The 24,290-nt window shown below is 52.3% G+C and overlaps 1 protein-coding gene across 1 annotated transcript in view; it reads right to left on the bottom strand.

Annotated features, from left to right (window-relative positions):
* The window catches only part of robo1 (roundabout, axon guidance receptor, homolog 1 (Drosophila)), a 738,067-nt gene that overhangs the window by 180,524 nt on the left and 533,253 nt on the right, over positions 1-24,290 (bottom strand).

Here is a 24,290-nt window from a genome sequence, read left to right as displayed (position 1 = left end):
CACGCAGTAACCGGGATAACGTGCAGACTCCACACAGACAGTCACCCGAGGTCAGAATCGAACATGGGTCCCTGCCGCTGTGAAACAACAGAGCTAAACACTGTGCCACCGTGCCACCCTTATATATTCTTCCATGCAAGTGTCTATGCATAAATATGTACACACATGTCAACACATGAATGTGTGCCCGTGCGTTTGCACGGCAGGATATTTTTGTGCTGCCCCTGCAGCCTCCCGAAACTCGCGCTTGTCGAATGGCCGCCTGGTTGTGTTACATGACATATCATACCACAGCCTTCACACGCTGGTTGGAATCAGAAATAGGAGGGGCTGGGGGGTGCGGTGAGAGGTTTTATTTTCCACGCCAGAGTTAGACCAACCACCAGCTGAGAAGTTTTTTGGATAGAAGAGAAAATAACACAGGAGACTGGCTGAATGAAGGTTTCTACAGCGAGATCCCAGGAGCATTCTATTAATATTAGCTCCAGGAAATGTATATACCCATATAAAACAGATGATGTCATGAATCGCCCTGGATCGCAAACTTCCCTCATCCAAGAGCTGTGTGTCTTTGTGTCCAATATAAAACACAGGGTCCAAAATATTACATCAGTTCTGCCACTGATTAACCTTCCACTTGAAATAGAAGAGAAGGCAAGTTGCCAAGGACTGGGCAGTACCTGGGCGACTTTCAGTCAAGTCAACAGGTCTTCACGACACAGCAGTGTAAACTGTGTGTCAAGCAGAAGCTTGCTTTTTTAGGCATAATTATTAACTGTTCAATTCCCTGCATGTGAAAAATCCTTCTCCCAGGCCATTTTCCTGTCTCCTTCACTGTGGGTCTGTCCCCACCACGGCTTAAAAGCAGGAAGAAAAGAATGTGCGTTTCTAGTGACTTTCAAAACCTCATGAGGCTCCAAAGTGCTTCACAGCCAATGTCACAAACAGTCCCTGTGAGTATAGAACGCCATTATCCCTGAAAAGAGAAATGTGTCATTGCAGGTAGTTTTTCACCAATCAGGACTGCAAGAACACCAAATTTCAGTCAATCACAAAATTTTATACAACACTTGTAACGTGGTTCTTTGACACTGACAGGAAGCGTCATACCTTCATACATAGCGACCACTCTCGCAAACAAAAGGAATATGTCCAAGAGTCGGACCTTTATTGAATTACCCGGGAACCGAGAGATCCCTTTTTCCTTCTCCATGGCATCGCCTCGGCCACTCAGAATTGACTTGCCAATCAATCTGCATCCTTTGCTCCTCGAACTGAGAGTGTAAATTGTGGTGCTGGTTTGAAATTTGCCATTCTTGTATTTCTCCTAATGTGTGCCAGATGAAAATCTCCAGCATCATGTCTCTCTTTTCAGCAATATCCAATGACAAAGTGTAAAGGCACTGCAGGGCCATCAACGCAACGCGAGGAAATGCTGATCAGTCATCTTTCAGATTGAAATTTGCAATATTGCGAAGCGTTCCACAGCCAATGACGTCCTTGTGAAGTTTAGTCTCTCTCGTGATGTGAGAAATTTGAAACCCATTTCAGCAAGCTCCCATGAATAAAAACGGGATTTCCGACTGAGAGGGCAGCTCTCCCTCAGTACTGACCCTCTCTCTGACAGGGCAGCTCTCCCTCAGTACTGACCCTCTCTCTGACAGGGCAGCTCTCCCTCAGTACTGACCCTCTCTCTGACAGGGCAGCTCTCCCTCAGTACTGACCCTCTCTCTGACAGTGCAGCTCTCCCTCAGTACTGACCCTCTCTCTGACAGGGCAGCTCTCCCTCAGTACTGACCCTCTCTCTGACAGTGCAGCTCTCCCTCAGTATTGAACTGGGCATGTCAGCAGGGTTAGACTCAAGACCCTGACATGAGTTTGAACCCAAACCTCAGGGGTGAGATAACTATCTTTATCATTCTCTTTCACTCCCCAGTCGAATTAGAATAAGAATTGGACCTTCAAGAACTGTGTCCCAGTCAGAGTCAGAACCTTCAGGAACTGCCCCCAGTGAGAGTCAGCACCTTCAGGAACTGTGTCCCAGTGAGAGTCAGCACCTTCAGGAACGGTCCCCCAGTGAGAGTCAGCACCTTCAGGAACTGCCCCCAGTGAGAGTCAGCACCTTCAGGAACTGCCCCCAGTGAGAGTCAGCACCTTCAGGAACTGCCCCCAGTGAGAGTCAGCACCTTCAGAAACTGTGTTCAAGTGAGAGTCAGCACCTTCAGGAACTGTGTCCCTGTGAGAGTCAGCACCTTCAGGAGCTGTGTCCCAGTGAGAGTCAGCACCTTCAGGAACTGTGTCCCAGTGAGAGTCAGCACCTTCAGGAACTGTGTCCCAGTGAGAGTCAGCACCTTCAGGAACTGTATCCCAGTGAGAGTCAGCACCTTCAGGAACTGTGTCCCAGTGAGAGTCAGCACCTTCAGGAACTGTGTCCCAGTGAGAGTCAGCACCTTCAGGAACTGTGTCCCAGTGAGAGTCAGCACCTTCAGGAACCTCACCTGAAATAAAGCGCTTTTTAAAAAACGCTTTGCGTCAGGGAGAGATAGGGCAAGAAAATAACTTGCAGTTCCACAGAGCCTTCCACAGTCTCAGGATGGCTTTAAGCCTCCTCACAGCCAACAAAGTGCTTTTTGAAGTGTGGTCACTATTGCGATGAACACAATGTTCTGATCTCTCCCCAAACTTCTGCAGAGAGGGCGATAGCTGCACCGGTCTGTTCTGCAACAATGATAATGATGATGATGACATACAGCTGAGAAGGCTTCAGTACATTTCTCAGTGCTGATGCGGCCCTCAGTTCACTGATTTTAACTTTGCTGCACTTTGAAAACAGCTGCAAATACTTTGAGCCGACTTGGCCTGGGCATCAATGGCCTCCCAATTTGTTTGCAAATATCCGGTGCTCTGCTGCCTTTGAAAACCAGATGTAGGTGGACTGACTGAGAAAGGACCGAAGGTGAAATTTCAGTTGGCCGCGTTCCCAAACATCAGGAGAGGTAACTCCCTTCACTGTGGCTGGGAAACGGCATGCAGGTGATGAGGCTGCAGCTGGGGGGAAAGAAAAGTGTGCCGGATCAAGGATTGAATGGAAGAGTAGGTGAAAGGTTCCAGCTAATTAGCCTTTGCAATGCAATGAATCCTTAACTCTCTGTCAACCTGAAAGAGGCTCAGAGAAGTTCAGGGTGAAAATGCCTACACCCAGCAAACAGTCAGCAAGTTCCTTCATCCCCTTCAACCTGTGTTTGCCATTCAATCAGATCCAAAGATGTGCGGGTTAGGTGGATTGGCCATGCTAAATTGCCTGTAGTGTCCTAATAAAAGTAAGGTTAAGGGGGGGGTTGTTGGGTTACGGGTATAGGGTGGATACGTGGGTTTGAGTAGGGTGATCATTGATCGGCACAACATCGAGGGCCGAAGGGCCTGTTCTGTGCTGTACTGTTCTATGTTCTATGTTCTATAAGGCTCATCTGCACGTTAACTCCATTTGCCCTGTTTTCCTCCTCAACACCCTTATCCCAAAAAACAGAATCTATCAATCTCAGTCGTGTTCAGATCCCTAAATCACTCTCATTAATTACTGCACGTAATGAATATTAAGGTCTTTTTTGGGTGCTGGACTTTTTGTCTTCGTTCTGCGGAGTCTACAGCTGGCAGTTGAACATCTGGAATCAGGTTCATACTGTCTGCGCCCCAATGTTGTTATTTAATTGTTGCATAGAGAATTGACATCACAATAACAGGCCATTTAACTGGTGCATGTCATTGTTCATGCTCCACTCAATACTCCTTCCATTCCTCTTCATTTCATCCAATCAACAGTACCCCCTCAGCTCATCATCTGCCGAAACCCACATCTGGGCCTTTGCTAACTCCAGACTTGCCGATTCCAAAGCTCTCCTGGCAAGGTTCCAATTCTCCATCATCAATAACCCTGTGGTCACCCAAAACACTGGTTACCCGTTTCCTAACTTGCACCAAACCACATTCAGCCTACAGCCCTGTGCTTATGAATCACCAATGGTTTTCCCTACATCAATGATGCATCAATTTTAAAATTCTCATTCTTGTGACGAAAGTCCTCCGAATCCTCATCACCTCCCGATCTCTGTAATCTACTCCAACCCAACTACCTCAAAGATATCACTGCTCCTCCAATTCCGGCTTCTTACACATCCCTGCATCACTGGCTGTGACAGCCCTGGGTCCTCACTGGCTGTCAGAGAAGAGAAACCACACTGGCTGCCAGGGAACTGGGTCCGCACTGGCTGCCAGAGCACTGGGTCCTCACTGGCTGCCAGAGCACTGGGTCCTCACTGGCTGCCAGAGCACTGGGTCCTCACTGGCTGCCAGAGCACTGAGTCCTCACTGGCTGCCAGAGTACTGAGTCCTCACTGGCTGCCAGAGCACTGGGTCCTCACTGGCTGTCAGAGAAGAGAAACCACACTGGCTGCCAGGGAACTGGGTCCGCACTGGCTGCCAGGGCACTGGGTCCTCACTGGCTGCCAGAGCACTGGGTCCTCACTGGCAGTCAGAGAAGAGGAACGACACTGGCTGTCAGAGCACTGAGTCCTCACTGACTGCCAGGGCACTGAGTCCTCACTGGCTGTCAGAGCACTGGGTCCTCACTGGCTGCCAGGGCACTGGGTCCTCACTGGCTGCCAGGGCACTGGGTCCGCACTGGCTGCCAGGGCACTGGGTCCGCACTGGCTGCCAGGGCACTGGGTCCGCACTGGCTGCCAGGGCACTGGGTCCGCACTGGCTGCCAGGGCACTGGGTCCGCCCTGGCTGCCAGGGCACTGGGTCCGCACTGGCTGCCAGGGCACTGGGTCCGCACTGGCTGCCAGGGCACTGGGTCCGCACTGGCTGCCAGGGCACTGGGTCCGCACTGGCTGTCAGAGCACTGGGTCTGCACTGGCTGCCAGGGCACTGGGTCTGCACTGGCTGCCAGGGCACTGGGTCCGCACTGGCTGTCAGAGCACTGGGTCCGCACTGGCTGCCAGGGCACTGGGTCTGCACTGGCTGCCAGGGACCTGGGTCCGCACTGGCTGCCAGGGTACTGGGTCCGCACTGGCTTCCAGGGAACTGGGTCCTCACTGGCTGCCAGGGCACTGGGTCCTCGCTGGCTGCCAGAGAAGAGGAACGACACTGGCTGCCAGAGAACAGGAACCTCACTGGCTGCCAGAGCACTGGGTCCGCACTGGCTGCCAGGGCACTGGGTCCGCACTGGCTGCCAGGGACCTGGGTCCACACTGGCTGCCAGGGACCTGGGTCCGCACTGGCTGCCAGGGTACTGGGTCCGCACTGGATGCCAGGGAACTGGGTCCGCACTGGCTGCCAGGGCACTGGGTCCGCACTGTCTGCCAGGGACCTGGGTCCTCACTGGCTGCCAGGGCACTGGGTCCGCACTGGCTGCCAGGGTACTGGGTCCACACTGGCTGTCAGAGAAGAGGAACGACACTGGCTGCCAGTGAACAGGAACCTCACTGGCTGTCAGAGCACTGGGTCCTCGCTGGCTGCCAGAGAAGAGGAACGACACTGGCTGCCAGAGAACAGGAACCTCACCGGCTGTCAGAGCACTGGGTCCTCGCTGGCTGCCAGGGCACTGGGTCCACATGGGCTGCCAGGGTACTGGGTCCGCACTGGCTGCCAGGGCACTGGGTCCTCACTGGCTGTCAGGGCACTGGGTCCACACTGGCTGCCAGGGTACTGGGTCCGCACTGGCTGCCAGGGTACTGGGTCCTCACTGGCTGTCAGGGCACTGGGTCCACACTGGCTGCCAGGGTACTGGGTCCGCACTGGCTGCCAGGGCACTGGGTCCACACTGGCTGCCAGGGCACTGGGTCCACATGGGCTGCCAGGGTACTGGGTCCGCACTGGCTGCCAGGGTACTGGGTCCTCACTGGCTGCCAGGGCACTGGGTCCACACTGGCTGCCAGGGTACTGCTCCGCACTGGCTGTCAGAGAAGAGGAACGACACTGGCTGTCAGAGCACTGAGTCCTCACTGACTGCCAGGGCGCTGAGTCCTCACTGGCTGTCAGAGCACTGGGTCCTCACTGGCTGCCAGGGCACTGGGTCCTCACTGGCTGCCAGGGCACTGGGTCCGCACTGGCTGCCAGGGCACTGGGTCCGCACTGGCTGTCAGAGCACTGGGTCCGCACTGGCTGCCAGGGCACTGGGTCCACACTGGCTGCCAGGGCACTGGGTCTGCACTGGCTGCCAGGGACCTGGGCCCGCACTGGCTGCCAGGGTACTGGGTCCGCACTGGCTGCCAGGGAACTGGGTCCTCACTGGCTGCCAGGGCACTGGGTCCGCACTGGCTGTCAGAGAAGAGGAACGACACTGGCTGCCAGAGAACAGGAACCTCACTGGCTGTCAGAGCACTGGGTCCTCGCTGGATGCCAGAGAAGAGGAACGACACTGGCTGCCAGAGAACAGGAACCTCACTGGCTGTCAGAGCACTGGGTCCGCACTGGCTGCCAGGGCACTGGGTCCGCACTGGCTGCCAGGGACCTGGGTCCACACTGGCTGCCAGGGACCTGGGTCCGCACTGGCTGCCAGGGTACTGGGTCCGCACTGGATGCCAGGGAACTGGGTCCGCACTGGCTGCCAGGGCACTGGGTCCGCACTGTCTGCCAGGGACCTGGGTCCTCACTGGCTGCCACGGCACTGGGTCCGCACTGGCTGCCAGGGTACTGGGTCCACACTGGTTGTCAGAGAAGAGGAACAACACTGGCTGCCAGATAACAGGAACCTCACTGGCTGTCAGAGCACTGGGTCCTCGCTGGCTGCCAGAGAAGAGGAACGACACTGGCTGCCAGAGAACTGGAACCTCACTGGCTGTCAGAGCACTGGGTCCTCGCTGGCTGCCAGAGAAGAGGAACGACACTGGCTGCCAGAGAACAGGAACCTCACTGGCTGTCAGAGCACTGGGTCCGCACTGGCTGCCAGGGCACTGGGTCCTCACTGGCTGTCAGAGCACTGGGTCCTCACTGGCTGTCAGAGCACTGGGTCCGCACTGGCTGCCAGGGCACTGAGGCCTCACTGGCTGCCAGGGCACTGGGTCCGCATTGGCTGCCAGGGCACTGGGTCTGCACTGGCTGCCAGGGACCTGGGTCCGCACTGGATGCCAGGGAACTGGGTCCGCACCGGCTGCCAGGGACCTCGGTCCGCACTGGCGGCCAGGGCACTGGGTCAGCACTGGCTGCCAGGGCACTGGGTCTGCACTGGATGCCAGGGAACTGGGTCCGCACCGGATGCCAGGGTACTGGGTCCACACTGGATGCCAGGGCACTGAGTCCGCACTGGATGCCAGGGCACTGGGTCTTTGCTGGCGCAGCTCCATCAACACGAAAGCCCAAACACTAAAACCCAGCTTGACTACGAATATGGGAGTGAACAGTTTCTGAACTGAACAAATATTTAACTTGGTGGCAAGTTTGTCAAGAAGGCAGTGTTCCCATTTCAATTTTCTTTTTTTTAATTTAGAGTACCCAATCAATTTTCCAATTAAGGGGCAATTTAGCGTGGCCAATCCACCTAGCTTGCACGTTTTTGGGTTGTGGGGGCGAAACCCACGTAGACACGGGGTGAATGTGCAAACTCCACACGGACAGTGACCCAGAGCCGGGATCGAACTTGGGACCTCAGCGCCGTGAGGCGGTTGTGCTAACCACTAGGCCACCGTGCTGCCCTGTGTTCTCATTTTAATGATCAATACGCTCACATCGATTGCTCCGTTACGATCTACTGCAGAGGTCCAAATGGATTGAAATGCGTTGATGCTGTTTTTTCATTCACTGGTTGATGGAATCGCATGGAGCGGGAGTTCCAATTGGGTCAGCCGCTTTGGCAACACGTCAAACGCATGTTTCCATTAAATTCGGTTATCAAGAGCTGGGGCGGCGGCGACAGAGATATTACAATTAGCCCAGTGTTGCCAGTCCTGGCCAGGGCTGAGTAACCTTCCCCAGCCCCATTACCGCTTCCCCCAGGAGCAAGTCAAGGTCTGGGACTATGTCAATGTATACAAGACTCAAGCCTCCACCCTGCCTCAGTTGGCATCATTCTCTTGCCTCTGAGTTTCAGGTTTGGGAGTTCAAGCCCCAATCCGAACACTTGAACACAAAAGGGGAATAATAATAATAATAATAGTCTTTATTAGTGTCGCAAAGTAGGCTTACATTAAATCTACAATGAAGTTACTGTGAAAATCTCTTGACACGGCTGTTGCTCACAGTGTTGCACTGGGGGAATGCTGTACTGTTGGAGGGGCTGTGTTTTAGATGGGACATTGAACCGGGGGGGATATGCAAAAGAACACCCTCGAGCTTCACCTTCATGAACTGTCCCCCAGTGAGAGTCAGCACCTTCAGGAACGGTCCCCCAGTGAGAGTCAGCACCTTCAGGAACTGCCCCCAGTGAGAGTCAGCACCTTCAGAAACTGTGTTCAAGTGAGAGTCAGCACCTTCAGGAACTGTGTCCGCGTGAGAGTCAGCACCTTCAGGAGCTGTGTCCCAGTGAGAGTCAGCACCTTCAGGAACTGTGTCCCAGTGAGAGTCAGCACCTTCAGGAACTGTGTCCCAGTGAGAGTCAGCACCTTCAGGAACTGTGTCCCAGTGAGAGTCAGCACCTTCAGCGACTGTGTCCCAGTGAGAGTCAGCACCTTCAGGAACTGTGTCCCAGTGAGAGTCAGCACCTTCAGGAACTGTGTCCCAGTGAGAGTCAGCACCTTCAGGAACTGTGTCCCAGTGAGAGTCAGCACCTTCAGGAACTGTGTCCCAGTGAGAGTCAGCACCTTCAGGAACTGTCCCCCAGTGAGAGTCAGCACCTTCAGGAACTGTGTCCCAGTGAGAGTCAGCACCTTCAGGAACTGTATCCCAGTGAGAGTCAGCACCTTCAGGAACTGTGTCCCAGTGAGAGTCAGCATCTTCAGGAACTGTGTCCCAGTGAGAGTCAGCACCTTCAGGAACTGTCCCCCAGTGAGAGTCAGCACCTTCAGGAACTGTGTCCCAGTGAGAGTCAGCACCTTCAGGAACTGTATCCCAGTGAAAGTCAGCACCTTCAGGAACTGTGTCCCAGTCAGAGTCAGCAACTTCAGGAACTGCGTCCCAGTGAGAGTCAGCACCTTCAGGAACTATGTCCCAGTGAGAGTCACACCTTCAGGCACTGTATCCCAGTGAGAGTCAGCACCTTCAGGAACTGTATCCCAGTGAGAGTCACACCTTCAGGAACTGTGTCCCAGTGAGAGTCAGCAACTTCAGGAACTATGTCCCAGTGAGAGTCAGCACCTTCAGGAACTGTGTCCCAGTGAGAGTCAGCGCCTTCAGGAACTGCCCCCAGTGAGAGTCAGCACCTTCAGCAACTGTATCCCAGTGAGAGTCAGCACCTTCAGGAACTGTACCCCAGTGAGAGTCAGCACCTTCAGGAACTGTATCCCAGTGTGAGTCAGCACCTTCAGGAACTGTATCCCAGTGAGAGTCAGCACCTTCAGGAACTGTATCCCAGTGAGAGTCAGCACCTTCAGGAACTGTATCCCAGTGAGAGTCAGCACCTTCAGGAACTGTTTCCCAGTGACAGTCAGCACCTTCAGGAACTGTGTCCCAGTGACAGTCAGCATCTTCAGGAACTGTGTCCCAGTGAGAGTCAGCACCTTCAGGAACTGTCCCCCAGTGAGAGTCAGCACCTTCAGGAACTGTCCCCCAGTGAGAGTCAGCATCTTCAGGAACTGTATCCCAGTGAGAGTCAGCATCTTCAGGAACTGGATCCCAGTGAGAGTCAGCATCTTCAGGAACTGTGTCCCAGTGAGAGTCAGCACCTTCAGGAACTGTGTCCCAGTGAGAGTCAGCACCTTCAGGAACTGTCCCCCAGTGAGAGTCAGCACCTTCAGCAACTGTATCCCAGTGAGAGTCAGCACCTTCAGGAACTGTATCCCAGTGTGAGTCAGCACCTTCAGGAACTGTATCCCAGTGAGAGTCAGCACCTACAGGAACTGCATCCCAGTGAGAGTCAGCTCCTTCAGGAACTGTGTCCCAGTGAGAGTCAGCACCTTCAGGAGCTGTATCCCAGTGAGAGTCAGCATCTTCAGGAACTGTATCCCAGTGAGAGTCAGCATCTTCAGGAACTGGATCCCAGTGAGAGTCAGCATCTTCAGGAACTGTGTCCCAGTGAGAGTCACCACCTTCAGGAACTGTGTCCCAGTGAGAGTCAGCACCTTCAGGAACTGTATCCCAGTGAGAGTCAGCACCTTCAGGAACTGTGTCCTAGTGAGATTCAGCACCTTCAGGAACTGTATCCCAGTGAGAGTCAGTACCTGGAGGAACTGTGTCCCAGTGAGAGTCAGCACCTTCAGGAACTGTACACCAGTGAGAGTCAGCACCTTCGGGAACTGTCCCCCAGTGAGAGTCAGCACCTTCAGGAACTGTCCCCCAGTGAGAGTCAACACCTTCAGTAACTGTGTCCCAGTGAGAGTCAGCACCTTCAGGAACTGTGTCCCAGTGAGAGTCAGCACCTTCAGGAACTGTCCCCCAGTGAGAGTCAGCACCTTCAGGAACTGTATCCCAGTGTGAGTCAGCACCTTCAGGAACTGTACACCAGTGAGAGTCAGCACCTTCAGGAACTGTGTCCCAGTGAGAGTCAGCACCTTCAGGAACTGTATCCCAGTGAGAGTCAGCACCTTCAGGAACTGTGTCCCAGTGAGAGTCAGCACCTTCAGGAACTGTCCCCCAGTGAGAGTCAGCACCTTCAGGAACTGTATCCCAGTGTGAGTCAGCACCTTCAGGAACTGTACACCAGTGAGAGTCAGCACCTTCAGGAACTGTGTCCCAGTGAGAGTCAGCACCTTCAGGAACTGTATCCCAGTGAGAGTCAGCACCTTCAGGAACTGTGTCCCAGTGAGAGTCAGCATCTTCAGGAACTGTGTCCCAGTGAGAGTCAGCACCTTCAGGAACTGTCCCCCAGTGAGAGTCAGCACCTTCAGGAACTGTGTCCCAGTGAGAGTCAGCACCTTCAGGAACTGTATCCCAGTGAAAGTCAGCACCTTCAGGAACTGTGTCCCAGTCAGAGTCAGCAACTTCAGGAACTGCGTCCCAGTGAGAGTCAGCACCTTCAGGAACTATGTCCCAGTGAGAGTCACACCTTCAGGCACTGTATCCCAGTGAGAGTCAGCACCTTCAGGAACTGTATCCCAGTGAGAGTCACACCTTCAGGAACTGTGTCCCAGTGAGAGTCAGCAACTTCAGGAACTATGTCCCAGTGAGAGTCAGCACCTTCAGGAACTGTGTCCCAGTGAGAGTCAGCGCCTTCAGGAACTGCCCCCAGTGAGAGTCAGCACCTTCAGCAACTGTATCCCAGTGAGAGTCAGCACCTTCAGGAACTGTACCCCAGTGAGAGTCAGCACCTTCAGGAACTGTATCCCAGTGTGAGTCAGCACCTTCAGGAACTGTATCCCAGTGAGAGTCAGCACCTTCAGGAACTGTATCCCAGTGAGAGTCAGCACCTTCAGGAACTGTATCCCAGTGAGAGTCAGCACCTTCAGGAACTGTTTCCCAGTGACAGTCAGCACCTTCAGGAACTGTGTCCCAGTGACAGTCAGCATCTTCAGGAACTGTGTCCCAGTGAGAGTCAGCACCTTCAGGAACTGTCCCCCAGTGAGAGTCAGCACCTTCAGGAACTGTCCCCCAGTGAGAGTCAGCACCTTCAGCAACTGTATCCCAGTGAGAGTCAGCACCTTCAGGAACTGTATCCCAGTGTGAGTCAGCACCTTCAGGAACTGTATCCCAGTGAGAGTCAGCACCTACAGGAACTGCATCCCAGTGAGAGTCAGCACCTTCAGGAACTGTGTCCCAGTGAGAGTCAGCACCTTCAGGAACTGTATCCCAGTGAGAGTCAGCATCTTCAGGAACTGTATCCCAGTGAGAGTCAGCATCTTCAGGAACTGGATCCCAGTGAGAGTCAGCATCTTCAGGAACTGTGTCCCAGTGAGAGTCAGCACCTTCAGGAACTGTGTCCCAGTGAGAGTCAGCACCTTCAGGAACTGTCCCCCAGTGAGAGTCAGCACCTTCAGCAACTGTATCCCAGTGAGAGTCAGCACCTTCAGGAACTGTATCCCAGTGTGAGTCAGCACCTTCAGGAACTGTATCCCAGTGAGAGTCAGCACCTACAGGAACTGCATCCCAGTGAGAGTCAGCTCCTTCAGGAACTGTGTCCCAGTGAGAGTCAGCACCTTCAGGAGCTGTATCCCAGTGAGAGTCAGCATCTTCAGGAACTGTATCCCAGTGAGAGTCAGCATCTTCAGGAACTGGATCCCAGTGAGAGTCAGCATCTTCAGGAACTGTGTCCCAGTGAGAGTCACCACCTTCAGGAACTGTGTCCCAGTGAGAGTCAGCACCTTCAGGAACTGTATCCCAGTGAGAGTCAGCACCTTCAGGAACTGTGTCCTAGTGAGATTCAGCACCTTCAGGAACTGTATCCCAGTGAGAGTCAGTACCTGGAGGAACTGTGTCCCAGTGAGAGTCAGCACCTTCAGGAACTGTACACCAGTGAGAGTCAGCACCTTCGGGAACTGTCCCCCAGTGAGAGTCAGCACCTTCAGGAACTGTCCCCCAGTGAGAGTCAACACCTTCAGTAACTGTGTCCCAGTGAGAGTCAGCACCTTCAGGAACTGTGTCCCAGTGAGAGTCAGCACCTTCAGGAACTGTCCCCCAGTGAGAGTCAGCACCTTCAGGAACTGTATCCCAGTGTGAGTCAGCACCTTCAGGAACTGTACACCAGTGAGAGTCAGCACCTTCAGGAACTGTGTCCCAGTGAGAGTCAGCACCTTCAGGAACTGTCCCCCAGTGAGAGTCAGCACCTTCAGGAACTGTATCCCAGTGTGAGTCAGCACCTTCAGGAACTGTATCCCAGTGAGAGTCAGCACCTACAGGAACTGCATCCCAGTGAGAGTCAGCACCTTCAGGAACTGTCCCCCAGTGAGAGTCAGCACCTTCAGGAACTGTACACCAGTGAGAGTCAGCACCTTCAGGAACTGTGTCCCAGTGAGAGTCAGCACCTTCAGGAACTGTCCCCCAGTGAGAGTCAACACCTTCAGTAACTGTGTCCCAGTGAGAGTCAGCACCTTCAGGAACTGCGTCCCTGTGAGAGTCAGCACCTGGAGGAACTGTGTCCCAGTGAGAGTCAGCACCTTCAGGAACTGTACACCAGTGAGAGTCAGCACCTTCAGGAACTGTGTCCCAGTGAGAGTCAGCACCTTCAGGAACTGTCCCCCAGTGAGAGTCAGCACCTTCAAGAACTGTATCCCAGTGAGAGTCAGCATCTTCAGGAACTGTGTCCCAGTGAGAGTCAGCACCTGGAGGAACTGTGTCCCAGTGAGAGTCAGCACCTTCAGGAACTGTACACCAGTGAGAGTCAGCACCTTCAGGAACTGTCTCCCAGTGAGAGTCAGCACCTTCAGGAACTGTGTCCCAGTGAGAGTCAGCATCTTCAGGAACTGTGTCCCAGTGACAGTCAGCACCTTCAGGAACTGTCCCCCAGTGAGAGTCAGCACCTTCAGGAACTGTATCCCAGTGTGAGTCAGCACCTTCAGGAACTGTATCCCAGTGAGAGTCAGCACCTACAGGAACTGCATCCCAGTGAGAGTCAGCACCTTCAGGAACTGTATCCCAGTGAGAGTCAGTACCTGGAGGAACTGTGTCCCAGTGAGAGTCAGCACCTTCAGGAACTGTACACCAGTGAGAGTCAGCACCTTCGGGAACTGTCCCCCAGTGAGAGTCAGCACCTTCAGGAACTGTCCCCCAGTGAGAGTCAACACCTTCAGTAACTGTGTCCCAGTGAGAGTCAGCACCTTCAGGAACTGTGTCCCAGTGAGAGTCAGCACCTGGAGGAACTGTGTCCCAGTGAGAGTCAGCACCTTCAGGAACTGTACACCAGTGAGAGTCAGCACCTTCAGGAACTGTGTCCCAGTGAGAGTCAGCACCTTCAGAACTGTCCCCCAGTGAGAGTCAGCACCTTCAGGAACTGTCCCCCAGTGAGAGTCAGCACCTTCAGGAACTGCGTCCCAGTGAGAATCAGCACCTTCAGGAACTGTCCCCCAGTGAGAGTCAGCACCTTCAAGAACTGTATCCCAGTGAGAGTCAGCATCTTCAGGAACTGTGTCCCAGTGAGAGTCAGCACCTGGAGGAACTGTGTCCCAGTGAGAGTCAGCACCTTCAGGAACTGTACACCAGTGAGAGTCAGCACCTTCAGGAACTGTGTCCCAGTGAGAGTCAGCACCTTCAGGAACTGTCCCCCAGTGAGAGTCAGCACCTTCAGGAACTGTATCCCAGTGTGAGTCAGCACCTTCAGGAACTGTACACCAGTGAGAGTCAGCACCTTCAGGAACTGTGTCCCAGTGAGAGTCAGCACCTTCAGGAACTGTCCCCCAGTGAGAGTCAGCACCTTCAGGAACTGTATCCCAGTGTGAGTCAGCACCTTCAGGAACTGTATCCCAGTGAGAGTCAGCACCTACAGGAACTGCATCCCAGTGAGAGTCAGCACCTTCAGGAACTGTCCCCCAGTGAGAGTCAGCACCTTCAGGAACTGTACACCAGTGAGAGTCAGCACCTTCAGGAACTGTGTCCCAGTGAGAGTCAGCACCTTCAGGAACTGTCCCCCAGTGAGAGTCAACACCTTCAGTAACTGTGTCCCAGTGAGAGTCAGCACCTTCAGGAACTGCGTCCCAGTGAGAGTCAGCACCTGGAGGAACTGTGTCCCAGTGAGAGTCAGCACCTTCAGGAACTGTACACCAGTGAGAGTCAGCACCTTCAGGAACTGTGTCCCAGTGAGAGTCAGCACCTTCAGGAACTGTCCCCCAGTGAGAGTCAGCACCTTCAAGAACTGTATCCCAGTGAGAGTCAGCATCTTCAGGAACTGTGTCCCAGTGAGAGTCAGCACCTGGAGGAACTGTGTCCCAGTGAGAGTCAGCACCTTCAGGAACTGTACACCAGTGAGAGTCAGCACCTTCAGGAACTGTCTCCCAGTGAGAGTCAGCAACTTCAGGAACTGTGTCCCAGTGAGAGTCAGCATCTTCAGGAACTGTGTCCCAGTGACAGTCAGCACCTTCAGGAACTGTCCCCCAGTGAGAGTCAGCACCTTCAGGAACTGTATCCCAGTGTGAGTCAGCACCTTCAGGAACTGTATCCCAGTGAGAGTCAGCACCTACAGGAACTGCATCCCAGTGAGAGTCAGCACCTTCAGGAACTGTGTCCCAGTGAGAGTCAGCACCTTCAGGAACTGTGTCCCAGTGAGAGTCAGCACCTTCAGGAACTGTCCCCCAGTGAGAGTCAGCACCTTCAGGAACTGTATCCCAGTGAGAGTCAGCACCTTCAGGAACTGTATCCCAGTGAGAGTCAGCACCTTCAGGAACTGTGTCCCAGTGACAGTCAGCACCTTCAGGAACTGTGTCCCAGTGAGAGTCAGCACCTTCAGGAACTGTATCCCAGAGAGAGTCAGCACCTTCAGGAACTGTCTCCCAGTGAGAGTCAGCACCTTCAGGAACTGTGTCCCAGTGAGAGTCAGCACCTTCAGGAACTGTATCCCAGTGACAGTCAGCACCTTCAGGAACTGCCCCAGTCAGAGTCAGTACCTTCAGGAACTGTGTCCCAGTGAGAGTCGGCACATTGAGGAAATGAGGGGGAATTGCTGGTGGAGGAGGGTAAAAGCAGTTTGACTTTTTTACTGGTACTCTGACTCCTGCAGTGACATCAGTAGCTGTGCATTCCAGACTGTAATCGCAAGCTTCATATTTCAAGGCTGCTGACTGACTGACAGTATTTCTGCACAGGGCAGAATGCAAGAGTTCTCTGCTTTGGCCAGCAATTAAAGTTCTGAAAGTTTCATTTCGACGAGAGATTCTGATCGGCTGCAAATGGAGAAATTGCAATTAAACATCCTTTTGAAAGAAATGAGCCGTCTCTCTCTTCCCTCTCCCCATCACAGTCCTCACCAGATGCTCTTTAAACTATAACAGATGTATCTTCAAACATGCTCACACACACACACACACACACACACACACACAGGATTTGATGTAGCACCACCCCCATCAACTAATTTTCCCCCACTGCCTTTACATGGTCACAAAGCAACCTCGGCAGAAATGTACACACTCTGTTCGTGCCTCGGGCTTGAGTTCGAAGATCAAACATAGAACAGTACAGGCCCTTCAGCCCACGATGTTGTGCCGACCATTAATTTGCCGAGCAGTTGATGTGTTTCTGTGAGAGTGACTCGATGATGGTCTCAGACACACTCACTTTGTGGCATCAGAAATTGACCTTGAATGTTTTGGCTTCCGCCTCTATTTCACTATTTGCTCACCTGAGGAAGGAGCAGTGCTCCAAAAGCTAGTGTTTGAAACAAACCTGTTGGACTTTAACCTGGTGTTGTAAGACTTCTTACTGTGCTTACCCCAGCCCAACGCTGGCATCTCCACATCAAGACTAATATTCAATGCCATCCAATCCCCGAAAGAGTACCATGAATGGCACCCATGAATTGTAGACAACCTCCCAGCCCTCCTCCCAGACTCCTCCCCTCCACTTCCTCTTGTAAACACCTCCCGCCAACCTCGGTTCCTTCCCTTATCTTTTCACCCCGGCTAGACTCACCGAAACCTGTTCTACCAGGCTCCGATGGCCACAGCCCTTCCCCCACCTCACGTCCATTCACTGGCCGGCTTAAACCAGCCAGTGTGGAGGCCCCCGCCCGGGTCTCCTCCCCCCTTGCCCGGTCCCAGGAAAACCAAGAAATCCCCTTTAGCACACAAACCCCGCATACACACCCAAGCCCCAAAGCACCATCATTGCAAATGAAAATCCCAACTCTTTCCTTGTCCAAAGATACAGCGTCAACTTATTTAGTACATACACCAGCACGCAGTGAAAAAATAAAATTACATGATGCTACATCGGTACACGACTCGCTCTCAGTCCCATTTCTCAATTCAGCCACAGTCCTTCTGCCTTCGCAAGCTCCTCTGCTGCTTTCGCGTCCCAAAATAAAAGTCCTTGGATTTGTAGGTCACCCTGAACTTAGCTGGATATACTATGCCGCACTGCACCTTGCTGATGTACAGTGCCTTCTTCACCCGACTAAAGGCAGCCCGCCTCCTCGCCAGCTCCACCATAAAGTCCTGGTATATGTGTATACCAGCTCCAGCCCGCTGCACCACCCACTTCTGCTTAGCCCAGCACAGGACCTTCTCCTTCACGCTAAACCTACAGAAACGCACATTTACTGCTCTTGGTGGCTCATTCGCCTTTGGTATAGGCCTCCACGACCAATGAGCCCGATCCAGTTGGTATCGAGAAGGATCGTTCCCCCTCCCCCAATAGCTCCGCCAACATCGGAGCAAAATACTCCGTCGGCCTCGGGCCTTCCACCCCTTCGGGCAGACCCACGATCCTCAAATTCTGCCACCTGGATCTGTTTTCCAGGTCTTCCATTTTGGCTCGCAGACCCTTGTTGGTCTCTTATCACCTTCCGCAGCTCCTTCCCCATCGAGGTGAGTTGATCACTGTGCTGCGATAATGCCTCTTCCACTTCCTTCAGCGTCCTACCCCACCTTGCTCCCGCGCCTCTGAACAAGGACCGAGTAACTGAAGGACTGCCGAGGTGCAGAGAGCAGGTACAGGAAATGAAGAAGACGGCGGTGGAACGGGTAGGAAAGGGTTAAAGGCCTTCCACGATGTGGAAGAGGAAAATTCATTGGGAGCAGGTTAGGGAAGATCTGAGGAGGGAAACCAAGCAGCAATCTAATCCCACTGTGTACATCCCCAAACGAAACTGATTACAGACAACCTTGACTGTGAATTAATTGCCGCGGTCCCAGACCTCTTTCACTGCAGCTACAAATAAATGTGCTTTTAACTGCCGATGGCAAACTCTGAAACCCTTGTCTGCCACCCCCACCCCCCCTAACACATTCCCTCTGGGCTGAGGCACAACTCAAATTGTTGGCCTGCATTTACACCCAATGTAAATTCATTCACTGATCTCCGACCAGCCAGATGTGCCTGGTGCGGGGCACGTGGGGTTCCTCAGTAAATCGCCAGCTGCTGATTGACAATACCTGACACAGGGCAATCCAGAAACACGCTAAACCCTGAACCTTCCCCCCCCCCCCTCCGCCCTCCCTCCCACCACGTACTAAAAGAATGATTTGCATTTATAAGGCGCCCCTTACAACCTCAGGACCTCCCACTGGGCGACAGGGCAAGTGAAGCCCTTTGTGAAGTCCCTGGTGCACTGTTGGGAAATGCAGCAGCTAATCGGCACACAGCAAGATCCCAACAGATGACAATGTGACCATAACCTGATGCTCTGTTCATTAGGCTGGTTGAGGAATGGGTATTGATTTTTGGATAGCAGAAGAGGGAAGAGGCAGGATAGAACGTAAGAACAAATAGACACGTGGAATAGGAGCAGGAGTCGGCCACTTGGCCCCTCGAACCTGCTCCGATCTTCTCTCTCACTTAGTCCTTTCTGCACATCTCCTATATCCCTGAACATCTAAAAGTCTATCGACCTCTGTCCTGAACGTATTCCCTGACCCAAGATCAGCTCTCTGGAGTAGAGAATTCCCAAGATTCACAGACTCTCCGAAAGAAGAACATTCTCCCCATCGCATTCCCAAATGGCTGCTCTTATTCTGAGACCGTGACCCTGTGTTCCAGATTCCCCAGGCAGAGGAAATAACCTTTACGGCATCCACCCTGTCAAGCCCCTTCAGAATGTTGCATGTTTCTATGGGGTCGGCTCTCATTCTCCAAGGAACTCCAAGGAACTCCAAGGAATGTCGACCTGGTCTACTCAACCTTGCTCAAGGGTTCCTGCGATGAAGGGAGTGTCCTGTCCAATGTGTCACTGCTGTGTCCCTTCCTCTAGGGCAAGGGTATCTGTCCTGAGGTAAGGAGGCCAGAAACCGCCACATATGGCTCACCAAAACCTTGATGCGAGTAGGAGGGAGAAGTGCAGACAAAAGAGGAGGAGAAGGGAGAGAGAAGAGGGAGTGGGAAGGAGAAGGCGGAGAGGAGAGAGGGAAGGGGAAAGAGAAGGAATTACCAATGGATAGTCAGCCTTTTTGATTGTTGGATCACCCAGGTTGCACATCCGCATCTTTGATAATAGTAAGTCTGACAAACGTTGCAACGGACTGAGAGTGAAATATCCAAAATGAGAGTTGCTGGGTCTTTGAAAACCCTGTGGGTGGTCACTTTCACAGCAATCCCCTCGCAGCCTCTCCGAAGATAAAATAACTTCGTATTCAAGCACCCAAGGCACAAACTGCTTAACTTTCCATCACTGATTACGACAACAGACAGCATGTCCTCATCTCTGTGAAGAAATGGCAGTCCTCCCCTCTGTCTAGGAGGGTTACCGGCCATCTCGGGTTGCCCTGGAGCAATTGAAGTTTCCTCAACTGAATGTAAAGTTCCAGAGTAAAATTCAGCGGGATTTCACAAACAAAGGTATGCTTCAAATTTTCTTTGAATGTTTTTGTTTATGATCAATTTTAAAAAGGAACATTTAGGGGGCAGCGGGGTGGCGCAGTGGGTTAGCCCTGCTGCCTCACGGCGCCGAGGTCCCAGGTTCGATCCCGGCTCTGGGTCACTGTCCGTGTGGAGTTTGCACATTCTCCCCGTTTGCGTGGGTTGCACCCCCACATCCCAAAAATGTGCAGGGTAGGTGGGTTGGCCACGCTAAATTGCCCCTTAATTGGAAAAAATGAATTGAGCACTCTGAATTTATTAACAAAAAAAGGACATTTAGAAGGTGCGAATAGTTGCTCTTTGACTAAAGCTGAGCATTGTGCATTCCCTTCAGTTTGCAACCGGCCATGGGAAGGTGGTATGGCAGGCGGAAGGGAATGTTTTTGGAGGAAGGGGCCAGGGAGGGGGTGTGGGTGCAGTGGGAGATGGATGGCCATGAAACCTCCAGGTATACGACTAACCAGAATTGGCAACCAGCAACCTCTCTTCCCTCAGGATCAAAACAATAACTTCTTGCTCACATGGATCAGTGTTCCGACCCCAGTGTCCGTGTGTTGTGAAGCTGGCGTCTCGGGTTCCAGGTGAGGGCGTGTGAGCTGGAGCCATAGCTGACCACGGACCCCAGGCCTAACTTAGGCCCTCTGAAGCTCAGCGTTGTCACAAACTCCGAACATAATGTTTATCAAAGACGAGTAGCAAACTGAGCGATGAGTAAATTGGTGAGCGTGTTGAATAAAGTCCTGGGTGTACGGGCGAGGGTCCTGGAATGGGGAGAAGTCAGAGAGAAAGCGGATAGACTTCAGGAAGGCCCCAAAGTAACGGCAGCCTGGCTGAAATGTCATATTCAGGTTTCCACCATCTGTTTGGAATTGTGTTGGCATATTTAGATTTTCTACTCTAAACAATGGTTGTCAGCCACAGGCTAAAGCACGGGCCCCCGGAGAGCTGGGATCGCAGCCTTGTTTACAGAGACGGGCCTGCAAAGCAAGCGACCACTTTGCTTTCCTGTTTATGTAGTGGTGGCAGCTCCTTGACATACCGTTCCCTTCTCAAAGTTTCAAGAATCTGTCAGCGGGGAGGTTGAACGTTAGATAAATACAAATCCCACTCCAGTCAGTATTAAAGCTCCTTCAGAATGCGACCTTACTGTGCCAAAATCAGGGGTCGGCTTCCAGTTTCAACATTAACTCTTTGACCCTGTCAACCTCCGCTGTCTAAAACGGTCCAGTTGGAAACAGCCTTTACTGACTTCTGGGACAGTGAACTCGAGTAAGGGGGGGGGTCAGCCTTTGCTTCAAGCAAAGGAATACCACTGGATTGCAGAGGCTAGTATTCTCTCACCTCTCGACCAGGAGGTCATATCTCACTCTGAAATACTGATGTGGAGATGCTGGCGTTGGACTGGGGTGAGCAGAGTAAGAAGTCTTACAACACTAGCTTAAAGTCCAACAGGTTTGTTTCAAACACGAGCTTTTGGAGGACTGCTCCATTCACCTGAGGAAGGAGCTGCGCTCCAAAAGCTCGTGTTTGAAACAAACCTGTTGGACTTTAACCTGGTGTTGGAAAACTTCTTACTCTGAAATACTGATCACAAAATCTAACTTAATGTCAGTTCAGAGGGAGAGCTACCCTGCCAGGGTACAGTCTTGTAGATGAGATGCAAGAACAAGGTCCTCTCTTCGCTTTAATGCAAGATCCCGCGGCCAGTATTTCGAAGGAGAGCAAGGGTGATTGTCCTTGTTGTCCCTGGCCAATATTTATCACTAAACCAACTTCGCTCAGCCAAATTACCTGGCCATTGTCAGATTGCGATTCGTGGGAGCTTGCTGTGCATGGATTGAGTGCCCCAATTCCCTGCATTGAAATGGCGACTTAAAAAAGTGACTTAACTTAATAAAGGGCTGCCCGATACCTTCAAGTTGTGAAAAGTGCGATATAAATGCAAGTTCTTCCCTCAGGCCCCGACCAATCTGCTTCCTGTGTGCAGGATTTCTGAGCCAAAAGCAGTTTCCTGGAGGCAGGAGGGAGAACTCTGAGCAGTAAATGTTTTGGGATTATTCGCTAAATACAGCCTGCTACCCACCAAACCTCACCCCTTGAGAAGGCCGCACATTCCATTGATCGAGCTCCTTTCCTTGTTCAACATATGTTTCTGTTGGAGAGAAGCGGCCCTGGGTGCGGGCGCAACTCATGTTTTTCCATTTGTGGTTTTGCTGAACTTCAGTTTAACCAAAGCTCTGCTGTCTGCATCCTGACTCTCAGCAGATTCCACCCCCCCCCCCCCCGTCCCCCCTCACTTCCCCTCCCTCCCTGTCCGCTGATACCTCCAATTTCATTTTCTAGCCTCGGCCTAAATTTTTGCCCAGACTGATACGCTCTCTGTCACTCCAAACCCGAACCCGGGAGTCTCGACTCTGAACTCAAGCTTCCCCATTTTCATACGGGGTGAGATGGGGGGGGGGGGGGGGAGGAACACTACGGGACGGTGGGGGAGAGGGGTACATCAGATCGAACTTTGGGCATCTGTGGTTCACAGAGGCGGCTGCATTTGTTAAACTGTGGGTGGGTCTTCAGTCTGATCTGACGTTTGCAGGCAGGGAGTCAGAGATATGACTTGTGCACATTAAACCTCCTGGGAGAAGGGTCAAATTTGCCAAAGTTCTTTGGCGAGGGTAAGGTACCCTTTTGGATAGGGTCACAGAATCATAATGGTAATAACAATATTTATGCGTGTCACAAGTAGGCTGACATTAACCCTGCAATGTAGTTACTGTGAAAATCCCCTAGTCGCCACACTCCGGCGCCTGTTCTAGTACACTGAGAGAGAATCCAGAACGTCCAATTCACCTGACAGCACGTCTTTCGGGACTTGTGGGAGGAAACCGGAGCACCCGGAGGAAACCCACGCAGACACGGGGAGAACGTGCAAACTCCACACGGACAGTTACCTGAGGCCGGAATTGAACCCGGGACCCTGGAGCTTTGAGGCAGCAGTGTCATCTGTCCGAATATCTCCTTCTGCAGTTTTGTTTTGACAAGACGCCTGTGAAGCACCTTGGTACGTTTTACCATGCTGAAGGCGCTACTGAAATGCAAGTTACCATTGCTGAGGTTACATTTTGTACTTTGTGGACCCAATCACCAAACAGTGAGACAGATTGGAAAATGTATTACGCCACAGACTAATTCTTCACCTTGTGCTCCCATTAATGGCATGTCCCAATGGGATCTGGACTCACCCCATTGTGTGAAAATCCCAGTTCCCTTTCACTCATACACAGCTCAGATTCTGCTCAAAGTCACCGACACCATCCTGACTGGGAAATATATCGCCGTTCCTTCACTGTCGCTGGATCAAAATCCTGGCATTCCCTCCCTAACAGCACAATGGCTGTACCTGCAGCACAAGGACACGTGTTCGCGCAGAAGAACAGTAACATACAAAGGTGGACACGTGTATGCGCCCACTTGCACACGCAGGCACATATGTGCACACACACACTCTCATACACTCACTTTCTCACACACACACACACAATAGGCTTTTTAACTTTTACCACGAATTGTGATTTTTGAGTGCCAGTACAATTGCGCCTTTGTTTTCTTTTCTCTCTCACTCAATTATCATGCTCAGGTTTTATAATCAAGTGCCCAGTTCTCCCTCAATTTGACATTACTGAGCATGGTTCTGTGAAACATGAAGCCAAAAGTCGTGTTTCACTGCAATTTCCTTTTCGCAACAAATATTCCAAAGTTCCATAGTTTCACAGAGACGCTGAACAATTCCTCCATTCTCTCTCCGAATGGCATTTCCCCAAGTCCTGCTGTCTCCAATCAAACCTTTCCCAACAACAAGAGTAACAGCCAAACTCCAAACATTTCAGCAAAACAGCACTGGAATCAGCGGCAGATCAGAATTTATGAGAAGTTTATTAAAGTCACTGAAAACAATGATTTCTTCTTAAAGTTGTATTACCGATCTGGACACTCTGCTCTATTGGTGATGTCAATAGAGGGATCGGCCCAGGACACCAGGGGTAACTCCATTGCTCTCCCCCAATGGAGTGCGGTGGGATCTGATACCTCCACCTGAAAGTGTAGATGAGGGTCTCCGTTTAACACTGCTTCAGAGAGACAGTTCCGACACTGCAGCGCCCCGTCGGAATTGCACTGGGTGCAGTGTCAGCCTGGACTATGTGCTCACGTCTCCGGAGTGGGGCCAGAGATTCTGATCCTGGCTTGAACCCACGACCTCTGACACAGAGGTCAGAGCACTATCATGAAGCTCAAGCGATATGTGTGACCCGCTATACCCTCCACAGGCCACCCCTGCCTCTCCATTCATGTGATGTAGGAGCGGTTTCAAGACCTGTGTATTGAGTCAGCTTCCACGTGGGGTTATTCCCTGTGGCTCAACTCAGTACAGAGAGGAACAAACACAGCGACAACCTGGACAAGGTGGCTATTTAATCAAGCTTGTTACATGTACATGGAGAACAGACTGGATATCGGCCAAGATCTATTCTGCTGAACAAAGACAACAACACAGTAATTATATAACGTTCAAAAATCAATAGCCCAGCCCAGTTGGACGCGATCCAATCTCTGAAGCTGCTACGTTTAAACTTCACCCAATAGAATTGCAAGCAGCGCTTGACTGATCCTCATCCTCACAGCTATGCTTGTTAGTAATTTGCTGTTCATTCATTGTCTGTGAGAAGCAGGACAGCAAAACCATCTTCCTGCATTTCTTTCACAAACACAAG

This window comes from Scyliorhinus canicula, chromosome 7, assembly GCF_902713615.1.
Source record: "Scyliorhinus canicula chromosome 7, sScyCan1.1, whole genome shotgun sequence".
Classification (NCBI taxonomy): Eukaryota; Metazoa; Chordata; class Chondrichthyes; order Carcharhiniformes; family Scyliorhinidae; genus Scyliorhinus; species Scyliorhinus canicula.
The sequence above is the reverse complement of the archived record's forward strand: the minus strand, read 5'-3'. Positions and strand labels throughout refer to the sequence as shown.